The sequence below is a fragment of the Bison bison genome, unplaced genomic scaffold (genome assembly GCF_000754665.1).
Source record: "Bison bison bison isolate TAMUID 2011002044 unplaced genomic scaffold, Bison_UMD1.0 scf7180017864233, whole genome shotgun sequence".
Taxonomy (NCBI): domain Eukaryota; kingdom Metazoa; phylum Chordata; class Mammalia; order Artiodactyla; family Bovidae; genus Bison; species Bison bison.
The window spans coordinates 4,183,879-4,200,245 of NW_011494805.1; the positions used below are offsets into that span (position 1 = coordinate 4,183,879).

Genomic DNA, 16,367 nt, shown 5'->3' on the forward strand with positions numbered 1-16,367 from the left:
GGGCGGACACGCTGAGCCTCCAGATGCAGCCCGGAGGGGCCCCGTAGGACCCGCAGCCAGCACCGGGGTTTGTGTGCTCAGCACCTGGGCTGTGAGACTCATCCTGGGCCCCTGGGCAGTTGCTGTATCTCACAGCCTAGCCCAGACACTTTGCGGACGGACGCCTAAATGTCGCTGTTGTTGGGGCAGGCCGGGGCGGGGGACAAAAACGACGGATGTTGGATCGGCCCGAAGCTGATGTCACTCCGTGCCCCTTTCTTCCCAATATCCTCACCACAGAGGCCCTCCGTGAGTTCATCCACCCCCGGCTGTCTGCCGAGTAGCCATGCGCCCTCGCCATTAAAGCACCCTGCTCCAGACATCATATGCATCAGACTCTCCAGTCCGGATCCTAGACCTCTCACCTGCACTCCAGACCAACGCACATCCCGAAGCACTTTAAGCTCAAACCACTCAACACCTGGCTCTCATCTTCACACACAAACGTTGTGTTATCGTCTCAGTTGTCCAAGTCGGGAGCCTAAGTCCTTTTAGATTTCTCTGCATTCTCTTTTCTAGTCACGCACCAACCTCTGTCCGTTTGTGATAAGCCATGAATCTAGGCGGGCCAGCCTTAGAGCTGCTCACGTAGCCTACACTCTCGCAGCATTCAGCACCTGAATTCCTGCAGCAGGCTCTTGATAGATCTCCCTGAATTAAGCCTGTCCTGACTTCAATCAGTTCCCCTGCGTTTTCTCCCAAACGATTTTCTGTACTGAAACAGGCATTGGTTCCATGCGTTCACTAAGATCCTTCCAGGATTTTCCAGAGCTTTTAGGACTTGGTTGCATGCTTCCAGCATGGCACTTCCTGACCTTTGCGTGGTTATGTGACCTGTTCTGTAGCTGTCCTGCCCCTGTACTCACGTCCGTTTATCCACTAAAGAAGCAGTTATTGAGCACGTGATGTGTGTGAGAACCAGGCTAACTGCTGGAGTTGAAGACTTCTCCTGACCTCCACTGTGCTTACTGTTGAGTAAGGGAAGCAGACAGTCAACAACAGGAGATCAACTTGTAATGAGTAAAATAAAATAGATTTCTATCATTGAAAACAATGACGGGGACAATAGTTTATAATGGATGATCTGAAAAGGTCACACTGAAATACAGCCTTGAAGTTAAGACTTAAAGGATGAGAAGGACTCAGCTACATGAAGTGTTGAAAGTAATGATATCCTAAGCATGAGGATCAGGAATTATTAAATGTGTCAAAAAGGTAGAGGCTGGAAAATTGTCAGAAGGCCTATGATGGAGAAGAATAAGCAGTGAGAAAGATATTAAAATTATGTCTCAGTTCAGTTCAGTCCATCAGTCGTATCCCACTCTTTTTTGTGACCCCATGAATCACAGCAGGCCAGGCCTCCCTGTCCATCAGCAACTCCTGGAGTTCATCCAAACCCATGTCCATTGAGTCGGTGATGCCATCCAACCATCTCATCCTTTGTAGTCCCCTTCTCCTCCCACCTTCAATCTTTCTCAGCATCAGAGTCTTTTCAAATAAGTCAACTCTTCGCATGAGGTGGCCAAAGTATTGGAGTTTCAGCTTCAACATCAGTCCTTCCAATGAAAACCCAGGACTGATCTCCTTTAGAATGGACTGATTGGATGTCCTTGTAGTCCAAGGGACTCTCAAGAGTCTTCTCCAACACCAGAGTTCAAAAGCATCAATTCTTTGGCACTCAGCTTTCTTCACAGTCCAACTTTCACATCCATACATGACCACTGGAAAAACCATAGCCTTGACTACACAGACCTTTGTTGACAAAGTAATGTCTCTGCTTTTCAATATACTATCCAGGTTAACTAACTAACTAGGTTGGTCAAGGTTAAAGCGTCTGCCTCTAATGCGGGAGACCTGGGTTCTATCCCTGGGTCAGGAAGATCCCCTGGAGAAGGAAATGGCAACCCACTCCAGTATTCTTGCCTGGAGAATCCCATGGACGGAGGAGCCTGGTGGGCTACAGTCCATGGGGTCTCAAAGAGTCGGACACGACTGAACAACTTAACTAACTAACTAGGTAGGCCATAACTTTCCTTCCAAGGAGTAAGCGTCTTTTAATTTCATGGCTGCAATCACCATCTGCAGTGATTTTGGAGCCCCCAAAAATAAAATCTGACACTATTTCCACTGTTTCCCCATCTATTTCCCATGAAGTGATGGGACCAGATGCCATGATCTTCGTTTTCTGAATGTTGAGCTTTAAGCCAATTTTTTCACTCTCTTCTTTCACTTTCATCAAGAGGCTTTTTAGTTGTTCTTCACTTTTTGCCGTAAGGGTGGTGTCATCTGCATATCTGAGGTTATTGATATTCCTCCCCGCAATCTTGATTCCAGCTTGTGCTTCTTCCAGTCCAGCATTTCTCATGATGTATTCTGCATAGAAGTTAATAAGCAGGGTGACAATATACAACCCTGACATACTCCTTTTCCTATTTGGAACCAGTCTGTTGTTCCATGTCCAGTTCTAACTGTTGCTTCCTGACTTGCATACAGGTTTCTCAAGAGGCAGGTCAGGTGTTCTGGTATTCCCATCTCTTTCAGAATTTTCCACAGTTTATTGTGATCCACACAGTCAAAGGCTTTGGCATAGTCAATAAAGCAGAAATAGATGTTTTTTCTGGAGCTCTCTTGCTTTTTCCATGATCCAGTGGATGTTGGCAATTTGATCTCTGGTTCCTCTGCCTTTTCTAAAACCAGCTTGAACATCTGGAACTTTATGCTTCACGTATTGCTGAAGCCTGGCTTGGAGAATTTTGAGCATTCCTTTACTAGCGCGTGAGATGAGTGCAATTGTGCGGTAGTTTGAGCATTCTTTGGCATTGCCTTTCTTTGGGATTGGAATGAAAACTGATCTTTTTCATTGCTGTGGCCACTGCTGAGTTTCCCAAATTTGCTGGCATATTGAGTGTAGCACTTTCACAGCATCATCTTTCAGGATTTGAAATAGCTCAACTGGAATTCCATCATCTCCACTAGCTTTGTTTGTAGTGATGCTTTCTAAGGCCCAGTTGACTTCACATTCCAGGATGTCTGGCTCTAGGTGAGTGACCATACCATCGTGATTATCTGGGTCATGAAGATCTTTTTTGTACAGTTCTTCTGTGTATTCTTGCCACCTCTTCTTAATATCTTCTGCTTCTGTTAGGTCCATACCATTTCTGTCCTTTATCGAGCCCATCTTTGCATGAAATATTCCCTTGGTATCTCTAATTTTCTTGAAGAGATCTATAGTCTTTCCCATTCTGTTGTTTTCCTCTATTTCTTTGCATTGATCACTGAGGAAGGCTTTCTTATCTCTCCTTGCTATTCTTTGGAACTCTGCATTCAGATACTTATATCTTTCCTTTTCTCCTTTGCTTTTCACTTCTCTTCTTTTCACAGCTATTTGTAAGGCCTCCCCAGACAGCCATGTTGCTTTTTTGCATTTCTTTTCCATGGGGATGGTCTTGATCCCTGTCTCCTGTACAATGTCATGAACCTCAGTCCAGAGTTCATCAGGCACTCTAGCTATCAGAACTAGTCCCTTAAATCTGTTTCTCACTTCCACTGTATAATCATAAGGGATTTGATTTAAGTTCATACCTGAATGGTCTAGTGGTTTTCCCTACTGTCTTCAATTTAAGTCTGAATTTGGCAATAAGGAGTTCATGATCTGAGCCACAGTCAGCTCCCAGTCTTGTTTTTGCTGACTGTATAGAGCTTCTCCATCTTTGGCTGCAAAGAATATAATCAATCTGATTTTGGTGTTGACCATCTGGTGATGTTCATGTGTAGAGTCTTCTCTTGTGTTTTTGGAAGAGGGTGTTTGCTATGACCAGTGCATTCTCTTGGCAAAACTCTATTAGCCTTTGCCCTGCTTCATTCTGTATTCCAAGGCCAAATTTGCCTGTTACCCCGCCGCCCCTGACCTCCCGTGTGGAGTTGCTCCTCTCGCCTGCCTCCCCTGACCTCAGGCGTGGGGTGGCTCCTCTTGGCCATGCTTCTACGAGGTCCGTTGCATCCAGTCAATCTAATCACACGGACCACAGCCTTGTCTAACTCAATGAAACTAAGCCATGCCCTGTTGGGCCACCCAAGACAGGCGGGTCATGGTGGAGAGGTCTGACAGAATGTGGTCCACTGGAGAAGGGAATGGCAAACCACTTCAGTATTCTTGCCTTGAGAACCCCATGAACAGTATGAAAAGGCAAAATGATAGGATACTGAAAGAGGAACTCCCAAGGTCGGTAGGTGCCCAATATGCTACTGGAGATCAGTGGAGAAATAACTCTAGAAAGAATGAAGGGATGGAGCCAAAACAAAAAACTATGTCTAATCTCCCTCCAAAATGACATTCTCTCTAGTATCTCTTCTTTATGCGTGCTTTTATAATTGCAATGACATTATTGTTCTTGTTACTATTATTTTAATTAGTACTACCTAAAAGACTTCCTTCTTTTACCTTTGTCAGGTTCAATTCTGGTCTTTTTTTTTTTTTTTTTCAAATTCCTCTAGGGAACAAGAGTTAGGTATCCCTTTCTATCTTCTCATTTACACTGTGAATAACTCTGATAGTAATGATCACATTCCAGTATAATTACATCCTTGTTTCTCCCCTTAGACTAAACTCTTTATAGGCTTATGCTGGGATTTATTCATCTTTAAATCAACAGTAGCTAGCAGAGAACCTAGTGTATAATTAGAACCTAATGAATGCTTATTGGATAAAGGAATGCATGAATAAAGAATTGTACCATTGTAGTATTGCTACCGTGTGATATCTGAGAAAATATTTTAAGAATCAGGAAAAAGAGAAGAGGGGAAGAAAGAAAGGACTCTGAATTAGGTTTGAAATTTCACTGGGCTTCACAGAACAAGATGCAGAGAGGGTTATCATTCTCTCCACTCTAGAGCAAAAGAACAGAGGAGAAAGAGGCCAGGTACCTCCCCCAATTTGGTACCTGAATAAGTAAAAGAGCTCGGATGAGACCCTAACCTGGCTGGCTGAAAAGCAAGTGCTACCCTTATAAGTAACACTTTCTGTAACAAACACGGACATTTGCACCGTAGGCTACAGGTATGTCCCTGTGGTTTTGGTTTGATTAAATCTAGTATCTGTGTAGCTCAGCGTCAGTCGGTTTACTCAAGTCTGCTAAAATAACACTTCTTGAGAACTGCTTTCCCAGAGTCTCGTTTAAGAGAAATCTCAGTATTCTTGCTCTAGACCTTCTTTCTCAGTTTTTTTTTTTTTTTTCTTTCCTTCCTATTTTGTAAATAGCACTCGTCCCTATCTGGTATTTTCTACTCATTGGCCTACTTTTTATGAGAGCAGGGCCTGTATGGACCAGCAACTTGAGTGAGAAAGCTAAAGCCTAGCTTTTCCTTCTCAACAAGTTTTCTCAGATCAATTCGAAATAAGATGAATATTTTTCTCTTTTAAAATCAGGGCCCTTTACTGAAGAGCACGGCTTTAGACTAATCTATTCAAACCTCTAATGATAAATTATAAATTTCCATGTCTTACTCACTGGAAATATTTTATTTTGGCTGCCTGTAAGCTGTGAGCATTGGGAAAATATTCTAAATAACATGGGGCTTATCGTCTGTCAACACAGGATCTTCGTTTGGCTTCCTTTTTTGTTGATCTTAACTTTTATCTTCAACCTCCGCTGCCTACACAAGGGGGCACATGCTAACCCATGGAATAAGGTGGGTCTGAGTGCCCTCCACGTCCACGTGAGATTGATGAGAAATACACCGAGGACCGTCTGCACTCCGAGGGCCAAAAACATCATCGCGTTTCCCTGCTTGTGCCAGCAGAGCGCACTGTGGTTCTCGGCAGTAATTCCCACAAACTCTTAATTTGCATAATTTATGCAAGGCATTTAGACTATTTCCACAAATATATTGAACATATAGGAAGAACAGCCACACATTCTTTAAGACGTTTATTGTTTCTGAAATTGTGGGACATTTTGATAGGGTTGTTTTCTTATTCCTTACCTTAACCTCAGATCAATTTGAAATTCATCGACGTGTCTCATCTGGGATTCGGTACCGAGAGAACTGCACTGCCAGGCTTCCTGCTCCCTTTCAGGGGATGAAGAATGCTCTGTAGCTTTTAGTTGTTACATGTGACGGATGAAGGCGACCAGGGAATGCAACAGATGTGCAGGCAGGAAGGCTGTCTTTGAAAAGCCCCTTGGTGCCACCTTGTGGTAAAGACGTGGTGTTTTTCAACTATTTTCACATACTAGTTTCCTCACTCTATTTGTACACACATTATCTTCCTAAAATCCTTTCATTATCCCTGAAAATGGCAACCCACTCCAGTGTTCTTGCCTGGAGAATCCCAGGGACAGCGGAGCCTGGTGGGCTGCTGTCTATGGGGTCGCACCGAGTCGGACACGACTGAAGCGACTTAGCATAGCATACCTTCCTAAAATCCTTTCATTATCCCTGAAAAGGTGATTTAAGAAAAAAAAATTATAAAGTAAATCAAAGAAGTGTCAGAGATTGATTTGGAAAGCATTTAACTTTTCAGCCAAAGTATTTTTATGTTTTTTTTTTCTTTAATGTGAAATGCGGAGAAAGTCTTAACTCACAAGCTTCATTTAAGCATTTAAAAAAAGAAAAAAAAGACCATTATCTTTCTTTTTTATTATTATCTTTCAACTAAATATGTCTCATTAGCGTTTCCCTGTTAGTGCACAATATAAAGCAGGGGTATATTTGCGCTCCAATTAAAAGAGCATCGATCCTGTGACTTTACGGAGATTAAAATGGCTTACTAGAGCCTCAGCACTGCTGTAAGCAGTCCGCCAAAACTGACATTCAGCCTTTTGCCGGCCTTTCGCAGCAAGCGCCGTCACCCCAGCCTTCGCTGTCGTGTCCGCGGTCTCCAAGCCTGTGTGGGCCGACGGCCCAGAGCCCCGTCTCCACTGCCCGCGGGGGACCCACTGCTCATCCCCACCAGTCTCCAACCTCCACGGAGGCTCTCAGCTGCGGGCAGGGCTCCCAGCCTGCAGGCTCGGCCCTGTCCGGTTGCTCAGGGGCGGGGGGTCCCTGTCAGCAGCCGCAGCGGCCTCCAGTGCGTGGGAGCCGTTTCTAGCCCTAGACTCTGCGGTGCTTGGAACGAGCCCTGCAGATGCTCAGGCCCCCTGGAGGTCCATCATGCTTTCTCCCTGTGCTGTGGGTCCAGCCAGCATGAGCTCCTGCCGCAGTATCCGAACACATCCCTTACTCCGGAGTGAAGAACACTACCCCGAATACTGACCTTCTGTAAGTGATGGGACTGTGATATTGAGCCTGGGGCCTGTTGAGGGCGGTCTTCCTATTGAAACGCCATCCCTGCCAGGTCAGACCTACCAGGGACCAGGGGCAAATGAATTTGTCTGCAGGTGAGGTGGTGCTAGTGGTGAAGAATCTGCCTGCCAGGGCAAGAGACAAGACAGGCAGATTTCCATCCCTGGGTCCGGAAGATCCCCTGGAAGAGGACATGGCAACCCACTCCAGTGTTCTTGCCTGGAGACTCCCATGGACAGAGGAGCCCAGGGGGCTGCAGTCCGTGGGGTCACAAAGAGTCAAACACAACAGAAGTGACTTAGCAGGCACTCATGCTCTTACGCACAAGCTCGTTCAAGCGTGCCTCGCACTGGCGTCCATTCCCGTGGCCCTAACTCCCTCCCAGCTCTGCCCCAGCGTGTTCTCTTATCAAGAGCACAGGCTTCCGTGCTGCTCTCTGACGCCTGACTCCCCCACTTGCTCCGGATGTGTCCCTGTTCCTGGGACGCCCCTGCACCCTCACACAGACAGTAAACACCTTCCTTTTTAAAAAAAGCACTGCTGACATCCTTCCTTTTTCATGAAGTTTTCTTTAGTAGACCTGAAGGACAGAATTGAGCCGTTTCTTCAGTCATTGATAGAATATGTATCATTGTCAGCAAATTATCTGTCCCTCCATCGTTTGAGCAGGAACAGGCTGAAAGCACTCGTGACCTTGCTCTGCATTTAGTGGGTGGTTGCACTTGTGTCTGAAATCTTGGGACTGAGAAAGACTGAAGGCATATTTTATGTTATTTTACTTAAAAGCGCAAGAACATAGCTCTAGAGCCGAATATCATTCTGTGTATACAAAAAATAGCATGGCGTCCTGAATCACTTCATTGAATATTATTTACTTTGATGCTCCTTTAAAGATAGCTGTGTATTTTAAGTGTTTCTATACAGAAGCGGAGGATCTTTCCCCTGCACGCACGTAACTCAGATGTGACAGGTGTAGGCTTCCAAATGTTTATGCAACCTGATGTTGCTGTTCTAGGGACCTTTATTCATGGCCCTGGGGATTTTCATAGTTAATAGATGTTGTCTTGTGATAATGGTATTTTTCTTTTTTTTTTTTTTTGCAAGAGGAGTATAAAATGTCTAGTCATTAAAGAGTAATATGCTATAAATAAACATGCTTAAGGTCATTCTATGGAGCAAAAAACTCTGGTACACAGGTAAGACACAGAGTCATAGAATTGAGTTCTAATTCTGCTCCTGCATGAATGACTTCTCAGCATTCCATTTCAGTGAAAAATGTCAATGTTCACTGAGAAAGTAATGCTGTCCTTCTAGAAGTGGTATATTTGTGTATGTGGTTGGGTGTGTGTGTGTGTGTGCATGTGTTGTGAATCAAGATGATAAATATAAGTTGTTGTATAGGTGATTGCTAGACTTTAGTTGTTCCATAATGTTTAATTTTTTTAATTTTAATAAAATTAAAACAGCATTTCTCTCTCTCGCTTTTTGTTGCTTCCCGTCCCTTCTTGTTTTCTTCTGCTTGTCTTTCCTTCCCTCTCCTTCCTCCTGAAAAAGCAGTAGAAGGTGAAAAAGAAGCGATTTGTATTAGTTTTTACTGGTCGATTGCTTCATTCCCTGTGACCCTCTCCGGCCAAAGTATAGATAGAATTTGCAGCCGTTCAATACTAAATTTAGGAACATTTATAAAAGTAATCTTGGTTGGAGAGGCATTAAATATGAATTCAGACCCTAACATGGATTTTAAATTGCAGGAATACATCTCATGTTCCAGGTTAGAGAAAATTAACAAAGTTTGACTCAGCAAATAATCACTCAGCAGTGGAGGAAGGACCCTGGCAGGTTAGCAAGCCTGGGTGTGGTGCTGGGTGGGTCACGGGCTGAGTGGGCCATCCAACCACGTTTCTCTTGTTTCTGAAACATAACATGGGGTGTGAGCTTTTCGCTCTGCCTCTCTGATACAGTTACCGTTAGAGTAAACTGAGGCAAACACAGGCCTTTAGAAACCATTTAGTGCTCTAACAATATGATTATTTATGGAAGTGTTGAGAAGAGTATGATTAAGAATATAGTTATTCTCAATATAATTATCTTCTCAATGTATATATTTTCTTTCCTTTTTCCCTAACACGTACAACTTTGAAACCTTCATATGATGCTATTTTATAATTAACATGAAATCTATCCCTGCTCCTAAAATTTCATTTACCACAGAGTATGAACATATGTTTATTTTCAAGGTTTTTTTAATAAAAAACAAAATCCATTTTATATCAAAAAGAAATAGGCCTCCTAAGACTGTTTAATTCCTATTTAAATACACACTTTGCTAATGACTGTATGACTAAGTAATTACCTCATTAAAAACCATAAAAGTAATTTATGCTGAAAGGTTGAAACTTTGGTGATAGACCAGTTTTAAGGAAATATAATTTATATACAGGTGGCTCAAATGGTAAAGAATTCGCTTGCAATGTGGGAGACCTGGGTCGGATGCCTGGGTTGAGAAGATCCCCTGGAGGAGGAAATGACAGCCCATTCCAGAATTCTTGCCGGGAGAATCTCTTGGACAGAGGAGCCTGGTGGGCTACAGTCTAGAGGGTCACAGGGTCAGACACCACTGAAGTGGCTCAGCACGGTGCAGCACGTTACATAATTTATTTGGAATTTTTCTCATATATTTATAAACTTACTCAACTATTTATATCACCATGAAGTCACGGATATGCATATATAAATACATATATATATATACACACATACATATATCACACACACATGTACACACAAATATGAGGCTTCCCAGGTGGTGCTAGTGGTAAAGAATCCTCCTGCTACTGCCGGCGACATAAAAAACACAAGTTGATCCTGGGTTGGGAAAATTCCCCTGGAGGACAGTACAGCAACCCACTCCAGGATTCTTGCCTGGAGATTCCTTTGAACAGAGGAGCCTGGAGGGCTATAGTCCACAGGGTCGCAAAGAGTCAGACACGACTGAAGCGACTTAGCACACACACATGTATGCATATACATAACTGTATAGTTATAGCTACAGTTCAGTGGTTGGATGGCATCACCAACTCAATGGACGTGAGTTTGAGTAAGCTCAGGGAGTTGGTGACGGACAGGGAAGCCTGGCGTGCTGCGGTCCATGGGGTCACAAAGAGTCAGACACGACTGAGCAACTGAATTGAACAGTACCTTTTTGCTCACGCTGCTCCAGCTTTGACCATTCGGAGCGCTTTCAGTTGGGCCCTGTGCTTTCTGACATAGCCTCTTCAGTGTTTGAGTGTGTGTGCTGCAGGACTTTCTTACTCTCTGATGCTACAGGATATTCCAGGCTCGTGTTGTCTACCCTCCGTCCCAGTCCCAGAATCAGCCGTTCTCCAGGGAGCTCATGATTTTGCTCAATGGAGAAGGACTTTAGAAACTAAGATCCCAGCACTGGGTGTATTGCTGCTCCTGGCGTGCTGTTTCTCTCAGGCATTCAGATCTCAACGTCCACATCCACAGTGTTATTTTACCATGGTTTATCTTACCTTGAAAAAATCTAGAAGTGGTGTTCTATGACTAGGCCATTGGGTGCTTTTTGTAATTATCTTATTCAGTAGGGTTTTTCAGTAAGTGACTCATGGGTTAATGCATAGAGAAGGTCATTAACATCCTAGAAGTTATTATATATATCAAAGAGGTAAGGTAATTATTTTTATAAAAATTAGCAGTGATATACTGCTAATATTTTCTATTTTGCTAACACTTTTTCTTCAAAGGGTGACAATATCCCAGTTTTCCTGGGCCTGAGGGAGTTCCCAGGATGCAGTACCTTGATTTTTAAAACCAGGAGAGTTTTAGCAAGCACTGTCTATGCCCCCCCCCTTATCCAGAGCTCCTATAACCATGACCATTGGGTGTTAGGCATAGACTCAGGTAGAGATGAAGAGGTCTCTCTGTTTATGTGTTCATGTATGTGTGTGTGTGTGTGTGTGTAAACACTCACAAGCACATATGAAAGTTGGGATTTTACCTGGCTATTTTCATCACATTATCCCTTGCTTAATGCCTGACTCACAGTCGTGTTAGCTGTTAAGTCATGTCCAACTCTTTTGTGACCCCATGGACTGTATCCCGCCAGGCTCCTCTGTCCACGGCATTCCCCAGGCAAGAATGCTGTAGTGGGCTGCCTTTTCCTTCTCCAGGGGATCTTCTCGACCCCAGGATCGAACCCGGGTCTCTTGCATTGCAGGCGGATTCTTTACCATCTGAGACACAAGAGAAGCCCAATTCACAGTAGGCACTCAATAAATATGTGTAAGTTAAATGAATGATCGATTATATGATCATTATATGTAGCATGTTTCATTAATGCAATAATTATGTGGCCAAGCCTTCTGTTAGGCATTTACATATCACATTTCTGTTTTTAGAAATATTTCCCATCTGCTTTCTTTTCATCATAGTTCATTGATCCGTATTTCCTCTATCCTAGAGATATGTTGTGATCTTGAGAATAGTTTAGAAATTTTACGATTACAGCCACAGCTGTGGTGGGTGCACAACCCCATAACACAGAGCGTTATTGTTTTGATGGATAAAATATGGGCTTCTCTTTCTTTGAGCTTCAATTTTTTCCTATGTTTTTGATTATTTGTCTTTGTTTTCTTACGAATTCACTATTCCTTTTTTTTGCTAATGTTTACTTCTATATTTGTCTTACTAATCAGATCTCTTTCTTAGTAATGCTATTAACCTGTTTTCTAATATAGGCTGAACTTTTTCTCTTGGATTGTGGTTTGTCTGCTTCCCATACAGAAGTTTTCTATCTAGAGAAGTCTTGTTTCTCATGGTCAAATAAATTTATTTTTATTTAGGATCTCTGGCTCTGGTGTCATCTGTGAGACCTAAAAAAAAAAAAAAAAAAGTTATTTATTACAAAAACAGCATCAAAAGTGGCTCCTGCGGTTTTCGGTGTGTAACTCAAGCCATGAATACCTGGTCATATCCATTTCCAGAAGGCAGATGTCGCAAGAGCACAGCAGAAAAGCACAGTGTCTGTGACAGAATCTCACGTTGTGTGCTTTGCTAGCAGTGCATATGGTGCTTATCTCTGAGCCAGAACAAGACCTCTGATGCATTTTGTAAAGCCAGTAAGCAGCCGTTACCTGCTTTGGGAAGTAACTATGAGAAAGAAAACAGACCCAGCCTGTTGCTGTGCTCCAGAACAAGACACAATAAAAATCAGTAAGCTTCAATATTCTTTTCGGAGAGCATATGATTCTTTTATTTGAGGCATCACATTTTCTTTGCTTTTGGTTACAGCAGTATGAGAATTTTGAAAAATGTACATCGCTGTGTTACTTTGGGAGGGCTGTTTTGTGTGGTTCGGTGTAAGATGTAAAATTACCAAAATCATTTAAATGTGCTCTGAGTAAACAAGGGATAAAAAGAATATGACAACTTTGTTCAATGTGCTTAGAACAGCATTGCTAATGTAAGTTTAAAATGAACCCATAGTGACACTGTGCAAAGAAAAAATTGTCACTGCATGTAAACTGCTTATATTTTCCAGCAAATATAATTTAGTTATGGTAGTAAAATGCATTGTGCAGAATGGATTGTGTTCACTCCTTCCTTTGAAGGTGGCTGCAGAGTGTTTACTTACGATCCAAGTTCAAGGAGTGCAAACGCTCTTGAAAAGATTAGGGGTTTATGTGCTACTTTGATTAAGTAAATCAAATACTGGAAAATATAAAATATATAGGTAAACACAGAATTTCAATGTTAAAGAATTTAAATGGAAAGAGTTATGCTTGTTTTATAGAATTGCAATCAGAAAACTGAGTCTCTGTTTTCCTAAGACCTAAGAATGAATCCTTTAAAAAAATAAATGTTAGCACAGTAAGTTTCGTTGCAAAGAGTAGAAACATAAAAGGTTCACTTCTTTAAAAATATATAGCCCTAAAGATGTTTTACCATGTATTCATCCTTTCAAGAAATAATTGATTCTAAATATAATCATAAAATTTTGGCAGAAAGCTCACATGACATTTTCCTGACTTTTAATAATAATCCTGAAAACAATAGTTAGAATGTACTGAATACTTACTTGCCAAGTGCAAGACACTGACTCTTAAGAGTGGCTCAGTGGTAAAGAATCCGCTTGGCAATGCAGGAGACACAAGAGAGATGGCTTTAATTCCTGGGTTGGGAAGATCCCCTGGAGGAGGAAATAGCAACCTACTCCAGTATTCTCTTCTGGAGGATCCCAGGGACAGAGGAGCCTGGCTGGCCCTAAAGCTTTGGTTCATAGGTCGCCAAGAGTCGGACACCACTGAAGTGACTTCACACACAGGAATCCATTAAAATAAAGTAATGCATTTGAGAAGGAGTTAGGCAAAGCTTTAAGCCCCTGAATATCTTTGCCAATAACTGCGGAAGCAGCAAAGCCATTTATATAGCTTTATAAATACATAGTGAGGCCATAACGTAATAACCATGGTAACACGGAGCTAACATTGACCAACTCTTCCCGTGCGCGTCACCACGCTAAGGATCATGCTGCGATATTTAATTTAGTAACTGCTCTTTTCCACATCTTGCAAGTGAAGATTCTGGGACTTAGAGAAGTTATGTGATCTGCCCAAACTCACAGGGTAGTCAGCAAAGTGAAGACACAGACCCATCCTGGCCTCAGTGAGTCAGTGCTCGTCAAAGCTAACGTGCTCACCTGCCACCCGGGGATCCTGTGAGTGGCGCAGCTTCTGACCCGGAAGATCTGAGTGCAGCCTGCGAGGCCGTATTTCTAAAACCCTCTCAAATGATGCCAGTGCTTCTGGTCAGAGCTGGCTACAATGGCTCAGTGGGTAAAGAACCCACCTGCCAAGGCAGGAGACATGGGTTCGATTCCTGGTTTGGGAAGATTCCCCTGGAGAAGGAAATGGCAAGAGAGTCCAGCATTCTTGCCTGGAGAATCCCATGGATAGAGGAGCCTGGGGAGCCACAGTCCATGGGGTCTCAGAGTCAGACATGACTGAGTAAGCAGCAGCAACAGTGCAAAATGCATGTGGAGCCTCTGGTTAATCACATCTGAAAACGGCAAAGCATAACTCAAGTTCAGGTTTTCTTAGGGCTGCTGTGCAGGTCACAGTGTCACAGAACCAGCCAACCACACAGCGAGGACTGTGGGGTCACCATGACGTAGGCTATCTCTCTCGTCCACGGATAGCTAGTGCTTTGTGTAAATGCTGGGCTGTCCTAGGATATCAGTAATCTCTCTGATAATTTCTCCTTTAAGTTTAACTCTACATTAGAAAGAACTCATTCCCATGCTTCTCCTGACATGAGAATTTCTCAAGGTTAGGTTTCTATTGTGCTTGGCACATAGAAGTCACTCAGTCTAATGTAGATTCTTTTGAGATCTTCAGAAGTTTTTTTTTTTTTTTTTTAACTTTTCTGAGCACCACTTACTTCATTTTACACTGTGAAAAATTACTCTGCCTTACTTAATTAAAGGATCAATAGGATGATCAAAAGGATCAATTTAAAGGATGATAATCTCTCAAATATTTTGCAATCTCTCAAATATTTTGCAATCTCTCAAATATTTTCCTAATTTACACTGTATTACACTTGATCTTTGAAAGAAAAGTTATGACCAACTTAGACAGCATATTAAAAAGCAGAGACATTACTTTGCCAACAAAGGTCCGTCTATTCAAAGCTATGGTTTTGCCAGTGGTCATGTATGGATGTGAGAGCTGGACTGTAAAAAAGCTGAGCATTGAAGAACTGATGCTTTTGAACTGTGGTGCTGGAGAAGACTCTTGAGAGTCCCTTGGACTGCAAGGAGATCCAACCACTCCATTCTGAAGATCAGTCCTGGGATTTCTTTGGAAGGATTGATGCTAAAGCTGAAACTCGAGTACTTTGGTCACCTGATGCAAAGAACTGACTCATTTGAAAAGACCCTGATGCTGGGAAAGATTGAGGGCAGGAGGAGAAGGGGACAACAGAGGATGAGATGGTTGGATGCCATCACTGACTCAATGGACATGAGTTTGAGTAAACTCCGGGAGTTGGTGATGGACAGGGAGGCCTGGCATGCTGCAGTCCATGGGGTTGCAGAGAGTCGGACACAACTGAGCTAATGAACAGAACTGAACTGAACTGTGAATTATTTCTTAAAATCAAAATTTTCTCTGCAGCTTTTACTCAAAATAATTTACTTCGTAATGCTTGAGAAATTCCATATAGAAACTTTTCCACTCCTACGTCAAAAGTTACAGAATTTGAGGCCGACAAGCTACCTTTCATCTTTGGGCTTCATCATACAGTATTTTGAGACACAGTGTCTGCCCTTTCAAGTTAGAACTCTACAGTTTATAAGCTCTGTGCTGTGCTGTGCTTAGTCGCTCAGTTGCGTCTGACTCTGTGACAAAGTATCCTCTGTCCATGGGATTCTCCAGGCAAGGATACTGGAATGGGTTGCCATGCCCTCCTCCAGGGGATCTTCCCTACCCAGGAATTGAACTGGGGTATCCTGCATTGCAGGCAGATTCTTTACCAGCTGAGCCACCCGAGATTAAGCCGGTAAGCCTTCATGTCCTTGTCTGGAAATGAGATCCTATAATAGGAACTTCCCCAGAGGCATTCTTTTATGTGCAGCTCAGTTCAGTTCAGTCGCTCAGTCGTGTCCAACTCTTTGCGACCCCATGAATCGAAGCACGTCAGGCCTCCCTGTCCATCACCAACTCCCGGAGTTCACTCAAACTCATGTCTATCGAGTTGGTGATGCTATCCAGCCATCTCATCCTCTGTCGTCCCCTTTTCCTCCTGCCCCCAATCCCTCCCAGCATCAGAGTCTTTTCCAATGAGTCAACTCTTCTCATGAGGTGGCCAAAGCCCTGGAGTTTCAGCTTCACCATCAGTCCTTCCAATGAACACCCAGGACTGGTCTCCTTTAGGATGGACTGGTTGGATCTCCTTGCAGTCCAGAGGACTCTCAAGAGTCTTCTCCAACACCACAGTTCAAAAGCATCAATTCTTCAGCA

General features: G+C 43.0%; 1 protein-coding gene across 1 annotated transcript in view; it reads left to right on the top strand.

Moving 5' to 3' along the window:
• The window catches only part of RALYL (RALY RNA binding protein-like), an 825,421-nt gene that overhangs the window by 461,774 nt on the left and 347,280 nt on the right, over positions 1-16,367 (top strand). The window lies entirely within an intron of this gene.